The sequence below is a fragment of the Astyanax mexicanus genome, chromosome 2 (genome assembly GCF_023375975.1).
Source record: "Astyanax mexicanus isolate ESR-SI-001 chromosome 2, AstMex3_surface, whole genome shotgun sequence".
NCBI lineage: Eukaryota > Metazoa > Chordata > Actinopteri > Characiformes > Acestrorhamphidae > Astyanax > Astyanax mexicanus.
This window is the reverse complement of record NC_064409.1, coordinates 12,551,601-12,561,381: the sequence shown is the minus strand read 5'-3', so window position 1 is coordinate 12,561,381 and position 9,781 is coordinate 12,551,601.

The following is a 9,781-nucleotide window of genomic DNA, read 5'->3' as shown; positions in this document are numbered from 1 at the left end:
ATTTGATTTTTTGTCCTACCACAGAGAATGGAAATACACTAGATTTGACAAATTGGCTGTGTGATTCATCTCCTCATGAGAGACCGTGCTCAAGTAAGAAAACTTATCATTATCAAAATGATCATGTCTTTGATAAACTACATTTTCTTTCTTTTTGACTGCATGTTCTGCCAGCATGCTTTCACTAATAAACAATTCTTGTCTTTGCTCGCACTGTTTTATTTGTAGTTTGCATATTTTTTTGCACTTTAACATATTTTAGATAACACTTCTACAGTGATATTTTTAACAAAGGTTTAGAGAGGGATTCTGGGTAATGGAGTCCATCAGAGTGTCTATGTAAGTCTGAGGAATTCAGGTGTAGACAGGACAGGTGTGGTGGATGGGGGTGGGTAATATGGCCCTAAAACAATATCACGATATTTCATGGCATTTATCGCGATAACAGTACTCTTGGTGATATGACAAAACACTGAATTAAAGATATTATTTTAAAAATACACTACTGAAACAAAATAAAAATTAAATTCTGTTTTTGCATATGATATGGCACCCCCCCAAACTACGATATAAAAAAATACAAGACTTTTTATCAGATGGTAACAGACATCAGTGATCAAGAAAGTCATGATACTATTAATGCACTCTATATAATCGAGGATTAAAGTAAAATGAATAATATTGGACAGATAAAAACAGCAACATCTTATTTTAAAAAAATATTAGTTTAAAAAAATCAATTGTTTCAACTAAAACGGTAAAACAAGGTAAGTGCTTTTTTTTTACTATGGCTACTTCTGTTTTTTTTTCTCCTGCTCTCTTCTGCTTGTATATATTTTTCATCTTACAATGCTTTTTTGTGGTTTACCACATCTCTATAAGAACATATTTCATCATACAGTATATACGACTGTTGTAAATGTTTGTAAGACTTTGATGGATAATCATTTTTTTCCCTCTGTGGTGTGTTTGTAGAGCACATTCCTCTGAGGCTGAGGGGAGGAGTAGGAAGCTGTTCTGGATGGCTGCAGGTGTATCATAATAAAACATGGGGGTCTGTATGTGGTGATCTCTGGGACATCAGGGATGCTCAGGTGATCTGCAGGCAGCTGGGTTGTGGGCCGGCGCTGAGTGCTAATAGAAGAGCTGCTGATGGTTCTGGTGGAGGAACTATCTGGATGAACAGAGTGAAGTGTAGAGGGAATGAGATTCACCTGTGGGACTGTCCTCATTCCCTGAAGAACCACACTGACTGCTCCCACAGTGCTGGAGTCACTTGTGGAGGTCAGAGGAACAGACACAACTGAATATATTTGCCTCCTAACTGTTACAGAAACTTTACACATGCTTGAGAAAAATACTTACATCACATTGTTATTTTATGCTCACTCACTAGGCTTCCTGTATCATACTTTGCCTTTAAATAATAAAAGAGGACAGATGGGACATTTTGTCTTGCAAGGTCAGGGACCACTTTTCTCCATTGTAAACAGGCTTGATAGCAACTTCGGTAACTATTGTTGATCATAATGTTGGTCACACACATTTGGTTTCCATCATTTAATAATTGTAATGTTTTTGGGAAGGATAGAAAGTAACAATAGTGAGAGTCTGTATGTGCTTTGCACCAGTCTGTCTAGATCATTCTGTGTTTATAGACATTTCATATGTCATCTTCCATAATATTCATCACAAAATTATTCACATCCAATAAAAGGACTGTGTTCATGTATAAATTGTCTATACATTTTGTATATTTGTTTTTTAGATTCTCAACCACAGACAAGAAGAATCATAAACTCCTCCACCAGCTGTTCCCTCCATCTATCCAGTGTCTCTCCTGGTTCTGGGATCTGTGCTCTTCCTGGCCTTAGTGCTTCTGGTTGTGCTGTTTTATCAGAACAGAGTGCTCAGGAGAGGTAGGGGGATTCAGAGATCATCTACAATCCACTTTCTGTACTTTCTCTAATCATCATTAGTACTTCAATCTGTCATCAGTCTTCTCTTCTACTGAACTGACTCCATGTTTCTCTCTGTCTCTCTCACAGTGATCTCTAAGAGGAGGAAGACTTCAGCTGAGCCTGTCTATGAGGAGATTGACACCAGGCTCATCCCTAAAAGAATTACTGTCTCAACTGAAAGTAAGAGTAAATTTTTTTTTTCTCTCAAAGCAGAAATGTCTGGTCTTTACAGAAATAATGTAGCAGTTAATCAAATACTTGTCAGATAACTCTCTTTTCATATTGTTATATTTTAGTAGTGTTTTTTTTGTAGATTTTCTTCCTTTGTTAATAAATTACACCAATTTATCTATCTTTTCTTCCCACTGAATAATGTTACACACTTACACGTGTGAAGATAAAATTATGTTTTTAGGAATAAAATATATGTAAATGAAATAAAAAGCCAACTGAAAATACATATTAGTAATATCAGTTTATTCTAATATGTTTTAGGTAAAGCAGATAATGAGGAAATGCAGTTAAGTTATGATGTCATTTTTGCTGGACAAACATCTGACAGTGCAGCAGGTGTGCTTCAGTTTTTTTTTTATCTGTCCTTATCACTAATGCCTATTTGCATCTCTGCAGAAAAATATATATATATATATTTCTTCAACTTTCCCATGTATAAAGCTAGCAATTTAAAAGAGAAAGATATCAGATGAAATGACCAATATCAGTCATTAAGAATTTTGTTTCTTTCTTTTTTTTGCAGAGGAAGAACCAGATAATTACGATGATGTTATTGTGGAACAAAACTCAAACATTGTGATGGGTCTGTAGAGTTATGTATGAGTGAGCAAATTCTAATCTTAACAACTAAAACATCCCTAATAAAAGTCATGTTCACTTTATTTTTGTTAGAAAACATGCTGGAGATCTACGATGATGTCATGGAGGTCACTGCTGGACACATTGCGGCAGGTTTGTTTCTTACATTGTTACAATAATAATAATAATAATAATAATAATAATAAATATAGCCACAAGCGGCGATTTACGGGGTCCGAGGCCAGTTAGGCTTAAAACATGTTGACCAGCATGACTATAATGAGCTACCTGGATGACTAGCATGACCATTAAGAGCAAGCTGGATGACCAGCATGATCAAGCAGAACCTAAGGGTCGGAGTTTTTTCACCAAATGACATTTAGAGTGCAGCAACACAGCACATAAATCCTGCTGAGAGCCTAGTAGTAAGGCTCAAATATGCCTGTCAGTACATTTCCAACCATCAAGATCATGTTGCCTGTATATATGTGTATGTAAATTTTTGTGTTGATAGGGTCAAAGGTTCCTGTCTTGTGTCCATTTAGGTTTGAAAAAAATATAAATTAGGCATCAGGCTTTTTTAAAATCACAGTAGATTTTTAGTCTTTGTATATGAAAAACAATGTCCGATTTGGCTCCAAATTGGGAATGAAGATCATGTGTTCCGTATATATATGTATTTGAATTTGTGTGTTGATAGGGTCAAAGGGTCCCGTCATATGTCCATTTAGGTTTAAAAAATCAATAAGAAAGGCCTCGGGCCTTTAAAATGACTGTTGCTTTTTCGCTGTTGTAGAGGGAAAAAATGTCCGATTTGGCTCTCAGTTGGGAATCAAGATCACATTAGTAGTGTATATATGTGTTTGTAAATTTATGTGTTGATTGGGTCAAAGGTTCCTGTCTTGTGTACATTTAGGTTTAAAAATAGCGATAAATTCTGTAAATGCACAATAGTTAAATTTTCACTGTAGAGCCTCCTGAATGCTCACTTGATTAATACTTGGTAGATGTGCTTGAAATGTAACTTTTAATGAGTGTCTTAAATATTTTTGACATGCCAAAAACTTTGACAGAGTTTTGGCCCTCATATACATGTAGGGTACAAGTTACGTCCTGATTGGAAATTGTTTAGCCTGTCAAAAGCCAAGATGATATTTGCCAATCCAAAGCTTGATAACTTGTATGGTTCCTGAGAAACACAAAGTGATGCTGATTTAGCACTGAAACATCTTTCTTAGTCTGGGTTTAAGCCTAATCCAGCTCTTGGAATGCAGCCAATGTTTTTCCAATTAGTATTATTTTGCTAAATTTGTATATAAAAAATCAATTATTCAACTCCACATATTAGTATTTGGTATTTTGGTATATATATTTGCAGAAACAGCTGAGAGTCTTTCGGAGTAAATATGCCGCAGCTCCCCCTCTGAGAGCAGCATTTTCATGCTGAGAGTAAAATATATGGAGCAGATTTGCAGCAGCTCCAGTGCTGCTTTGGCCTGGTGACTCAGGATTATGGTCTTTTTAAGCTTCTCTCAAGCTTTAGTTTCTTATCAGACTGATTAAGTTTCATCTGCAGTGTCCGTTCCTCCCTCAGTGAAAGTGCCACCTACATCTCTTCACTGGACAGGCTATATATTTTTAGAGTCCAGCTGGTCTGATCTACAGACATGAATATCACGACAGTCCTTGTGAAAAGGAAGAATACTTAAATTAGGTAAATAAAACAAAAATTACATTTTTAATTGAATATACATTTTTAACAATATTTTTTCCCAGTAGCATTAGTGTGTACAAAATATGTGCATGAATACTCAAAATACTAAATTTACAATATCCTTCAAGTGTATTTAAAATTATGTTTAAAAACATACTTGAATCTACTAAAGTTTACTCAAGTTATACGAAAAAAACATTCAAAAGTACAATCTAATGTGTTTATGTTGTATTTAAATATAGCTCAATTACAATTTCAAATTCAAATATACTCGAATTGTCTGGAGTTGTTCCAAAATTGTACATTTAGTATGTATTTAAGTACGTATTAATTTTAATGTTAAAAGTATGAACTTTTCCATGTTAAGTATGCTTTAAAAAATATACTTGAATGCGCTTTTCTTTTACAAGGGAATGCTGGGCTTTCGACACTTTTATTTCTGGAGAAAAGGAATGTACAACTTTTGTCTTTAATTAATATATATATATATATATTATTATTATTATTATTATTATTATTATTATTATTATTATTATTTTTTTTTTTTTTTTTTTTTTTTTTTTTTTTTTAACATGAACATGAAGGCCACACTTTGGGCATTTGTAGCCTGTGAACTAAAAAAAAAAATGTGCAGAGATGTTTAACATAATCCCTGTGTCCAAGTGGAACAGCTGACAGTCAATATTGGAAGCTGGTGAAATACAGAAAATTTAGTTTCTGTAACAGTAATGCAAGATGATTGACAGGGATTATTTTATTGTTTGTGCATGGAGTTTCTGTAGGTTCACATGTGCTGTAGGTACCAAATGTGTAGCACCTCAAACTATCAAAATATGTTACTGTGCCCGTTTACTTTTTTGAGACCAGAAAGTTATTTCTGTGGCGAGAGGTCATGAGATCTTGGGGAAAAGGGAAAAGAAAGAAGAAAAAAAGGAAGAAATAGGGAGACACTTAAATCAGGCCCTCAAACCCACATTTACATTTTTTGTAACAAATAAATAGAAAACACAGACACAAGCAATAACAATGAAAAAAAACGCACTTATTTAGAAAGCAATTTACAAAGCTTTGATCTGCTCTCCCTCTCCTCTCCTCCTCTTTACATCCTGGAAGCCTCCTTCTGCTGATCTTCCTCTTTCGGGTGGGGATGGAGACGTTGGAGTGGCAAGTGCTGCTGCTTGAGCTCCAGGACACTGAAGATGCTGGGTCTTCGGGGCCTGGGCCTGAATTTACAGAAGAGAAAGATCTGTAGATTTACTTTCACATAGTTACTGTAGTCCTGTAATAGTTTATCCAAATAAGAAGATCTACAGTTCTCCATATTTCATACATTTGTCTCATTAACATACACTGCTTTTAGCTTGTATGGGATCCTGGGCAAACCCCTGATTCAGCACTTCTCTCATACCATTTTATACACTGCCTGTATTTGTAATTAATGTACTAAACTAGAAATGTCAAAAAAGTAACCAAATAAATAACTTTACTGCAGGATACACACTATCATGATGAAATAATAGAATTAATAAAACAACTATTTTTTTTAAACAAGCAAGCCTGGATGAAAATGTTCAGAACAGAGAATTAAGAATGACAAGTATTTAAAATTAAGTACAGATACAGTCCAGCATCCATTCTGACAGGTGACTTTAATTTAGTTTTAGTCTTTTGACTAAAACGTATAATAGTTTGTCACACTTTAGTCATTTAGTCAACAAAACATTTTAGCCTAGTCTAGTCAAATAAAAAGTATGTATTACATTTATGGTTTTACTGTTTCAGATGTGTATTATTTATTGCTAATATTTATTAAAACACCAGCTTTTAAGTTTTGTTTCATTTAAATTAAGCACAAGCTATTTAAAACAAGGTGTATATATGGACATATTGACAATTTAAAGAACTACTCCCAGGTTCAGATGATGCAAAAATGAAAGACAACCAAAACTGAGATAAAATGGCAATACTGCTAATTGACATTCTTAAAACTACATTTCATTTTAACAGTTTCTCAACTAGAATCTCTCCTTTACTCACAGCTAAATTGGTGTACTCTCATTATATATATATATATATATATATATATATATATATATATATATATATATATATATATATATATATATACATACATATATATATATATATATATTTATGTATGTATGTATGTATGTGTGTGTCTGTGTGTGTGTGTGTGTGTGTGTGTGTGTGTGTGTGTGTGTGTGTGTGTATGTATGTATGTGTATATGTATGTATGTATGTGTATATGTATGTATGTGTGTGTGTGTGTGTGTGTGTGTGTGTGTGTGTGTGTGTGTGTGTGTGTGTGTGTGTGTGTGTGTGTGTGTGTGTGTGTATGTATGTATATGTGTATGTATGTATGTATATGTGTATGTATGTATGTATGTATGTATGTATGTGTATATGTATGTATGTATGTGTATATGTGTATGTATATGATATATATATGTGTGTGTATATAATAAAATAGCATTTTAAAATCTAAGAACTTGCTGACAAATATGATTCATCTTTATTCTGAAGTGCTCAGAATAGCAGAGGACTGACAGCTTAGGTACCATACTAATGCATACATAACTACATAGGTAGTTAGTTATCTATATTGTAATAAGTTGTTCACAGTCATTACATTAGGGCTGCCACGATTAGTCGACTAGTCACGATTATGTCGACTATTAAAATAGTCGACGACTAATTTAATAGTCGATTAGTCGTTTTTTTTTTTTTTTCTTTGTTTTTCTCTCCAAACTGCTGCGACTGCCTTTCTGTCCTAGACGCACATGCGCAGTAGTGGAAACCGGGGTAGGTAGTGGACGACATCTCAGGACATTATACAGACAGGCTCTGGTTTCATGGCTACCCCGCTACAGAACTCAAAAGTGTGGGATCACCAAGAAAATAAAAGTGAAACGCGTGCAATGCAATATCTGCAATGAAGAACTTGCCTTCCTCGGCAGCACAACCGCGATGCACGAGCACCTGAAAAGGAGGCATGTTGTGGCTGATTAAATGACGAAGAAGCTAAATTGCTATTTAGCTGCTAAAATTAGCGCAAACAGAGCGTTAACTTAGTACTTAACTTACTCATCTTGATAGCTTTAAAACAGAGGTCACTAATAGGCGGACCGCGATCCGGATCCGGACCCAGACGTTGTCACAAATGCCGTCCCAAACCGATAAACTACAGAGAAGGATTTCATTCTGACAGTGGCTTCTGTTTTCAGTGCTTTTCGGTGCAGTAAACTCACAGATCAGTCATGTGTGGTGTAAAATCACCAAACGCTCTCCTCTGCCAATCAGATCTGTGCAGACCGCTGCCCTGGCTAGTGAATTGGGACGCGGACGGGGAAAAACGCCTTTATAAAGAGATAGGGAGCCCAAGAACTGGCAGAAAAACAAGATCGGGCAGAAACTAAAGACACACTGAGTGCGACAGAGAGACGGTAATGTACACAATATCTGGACAGAGAGGCATTTTTTATTAATATACTTTTTTTTTCATAATAGTTCAAACAACCTCACGGTTGCGATGTTTCATAAATGCCAGTGCCTTATCCTTATTTTACACAGTTGTTTACACTTTATGCTAAACAGTAAAATAATTGTCTGTTACAACAAGCTGCATATTTCATTAAAGGTTTAATGAATTATGATTTTAATTGTTTTTATTTTTAGTTAGCATATAGCTGAAATCTAATGATGGTTGTATAATAGCAGCTGCATTCTATTGTGATAAACTGTGTTTTATATTCAATTAACGTATGATCCGATTAGTCGACTAATCATAAAAAATAATCGGTGGTTAGTCGACTATAAAAATAATCGTTTGTGCCAGCCCTACATTACATTGCAAAAAACTAAATCTTAGCAAGTGAAATTATCTAAATTTAAGGCAATAAATCTTATTTTCTTCTCTGATAAGACTTTTTGTCTTACTAAGCATGGTGTAAGTGTTAGATTATTTTGCTTATTTTAGGGATAATTATCTTAATCATTCTTACTTAGAATTTGTTCTTTATTTTGAGTAATTTGAACTCAAAATAAGCACAATCAAGCAGCAATCAAGTTATTCTGATTCTTGTGTCCATAAACAGTGACTTTTTTGCTTGATTTAGGTGTTACTTCACTCATTTTGAGACTTTGCCATTGCTTTTTTGTAAGAAATCTTACTAAGAAAATTTTGCTTACCCGATTGGCAGATTTGTTTTGCTTAATACACATATATTTGTCTTAATTTGCATATATTTTATGTCTAGTTTTTTTTTTTTTTTTTGCAGTGTAGTGTAAACTGCACTGTGAAGTTTTAAATTAAGGGATGAAATTAGTCCCCCTGTGTTAAAGCTTCTTTTACCCGGTGAAAATAGTCACACTTCTATTACATTATGCTAACATTACTTTGTTTTAAAGCAACTGACCTATAAAGATAGTGAGCCAAATTTAGGTCGAGCCAAGTTTATGAAACTACACACTTTTACTGCAGTACAGATTTACACTCTCTACTAAATAATCCATCTCAAAAGCAGAAAAAACGTACTTTATACTGGGAGGCTAGATCGTTAAATATAGGGAGTATAGGGAATGTTTTCTTCTGATTTTGAGCTGGACTTTTTAGCAGGGTCAACATTACTGGCTTTCAGGAGCCTAATCTTTAAATTCTTAACAATTAGCTATATTGTAGCGAAGCTGCTTTTATATTCTGTTCACTGTGAATTCACTGTTCTGTTCTGTGCTGGGCTTGTGATTGGGGTAGGGGGAGGGGCAGAGCAGGAAAGCGCGTGTGTGTGTGTGTGTGTGTGTGTGTGAAGGGAGAGAGAGAGAGAGAAGAGCTGCCCGTGAGTGTGTGCTGAGAGTGAGAGCTAGAGTTAACCAGTTAGCACTAGCCTTTTGTTATTTTTCGTAGTGATGTGCATAACAGCTCTTTTAGATGAACTGAACCATTAGAATAAGTTCACTAAAAAGATGGGAGACGGAAAGGTCGATATCGTATAATAAACCCAACATTTAGTTACATATTTCAATATTTGTTATTTATATATATTTTTACAACACTTGTAAAAAAAACGGGAGACTTTTCTTATTATGCTATTTGTAATGTGATTTATATATATAAATCACATTACAAATAACATAATACAAAAAATAAGTATGAACTTCTGCAACATAGATATTACATTAAGAGCAAAATTAACATAAAACATTTACATTCAGAAGAAAGTATCAACTTCAATGTGCAATCAAATTGAAAATAAATAGCGTAACTGTAGTGCAAAAC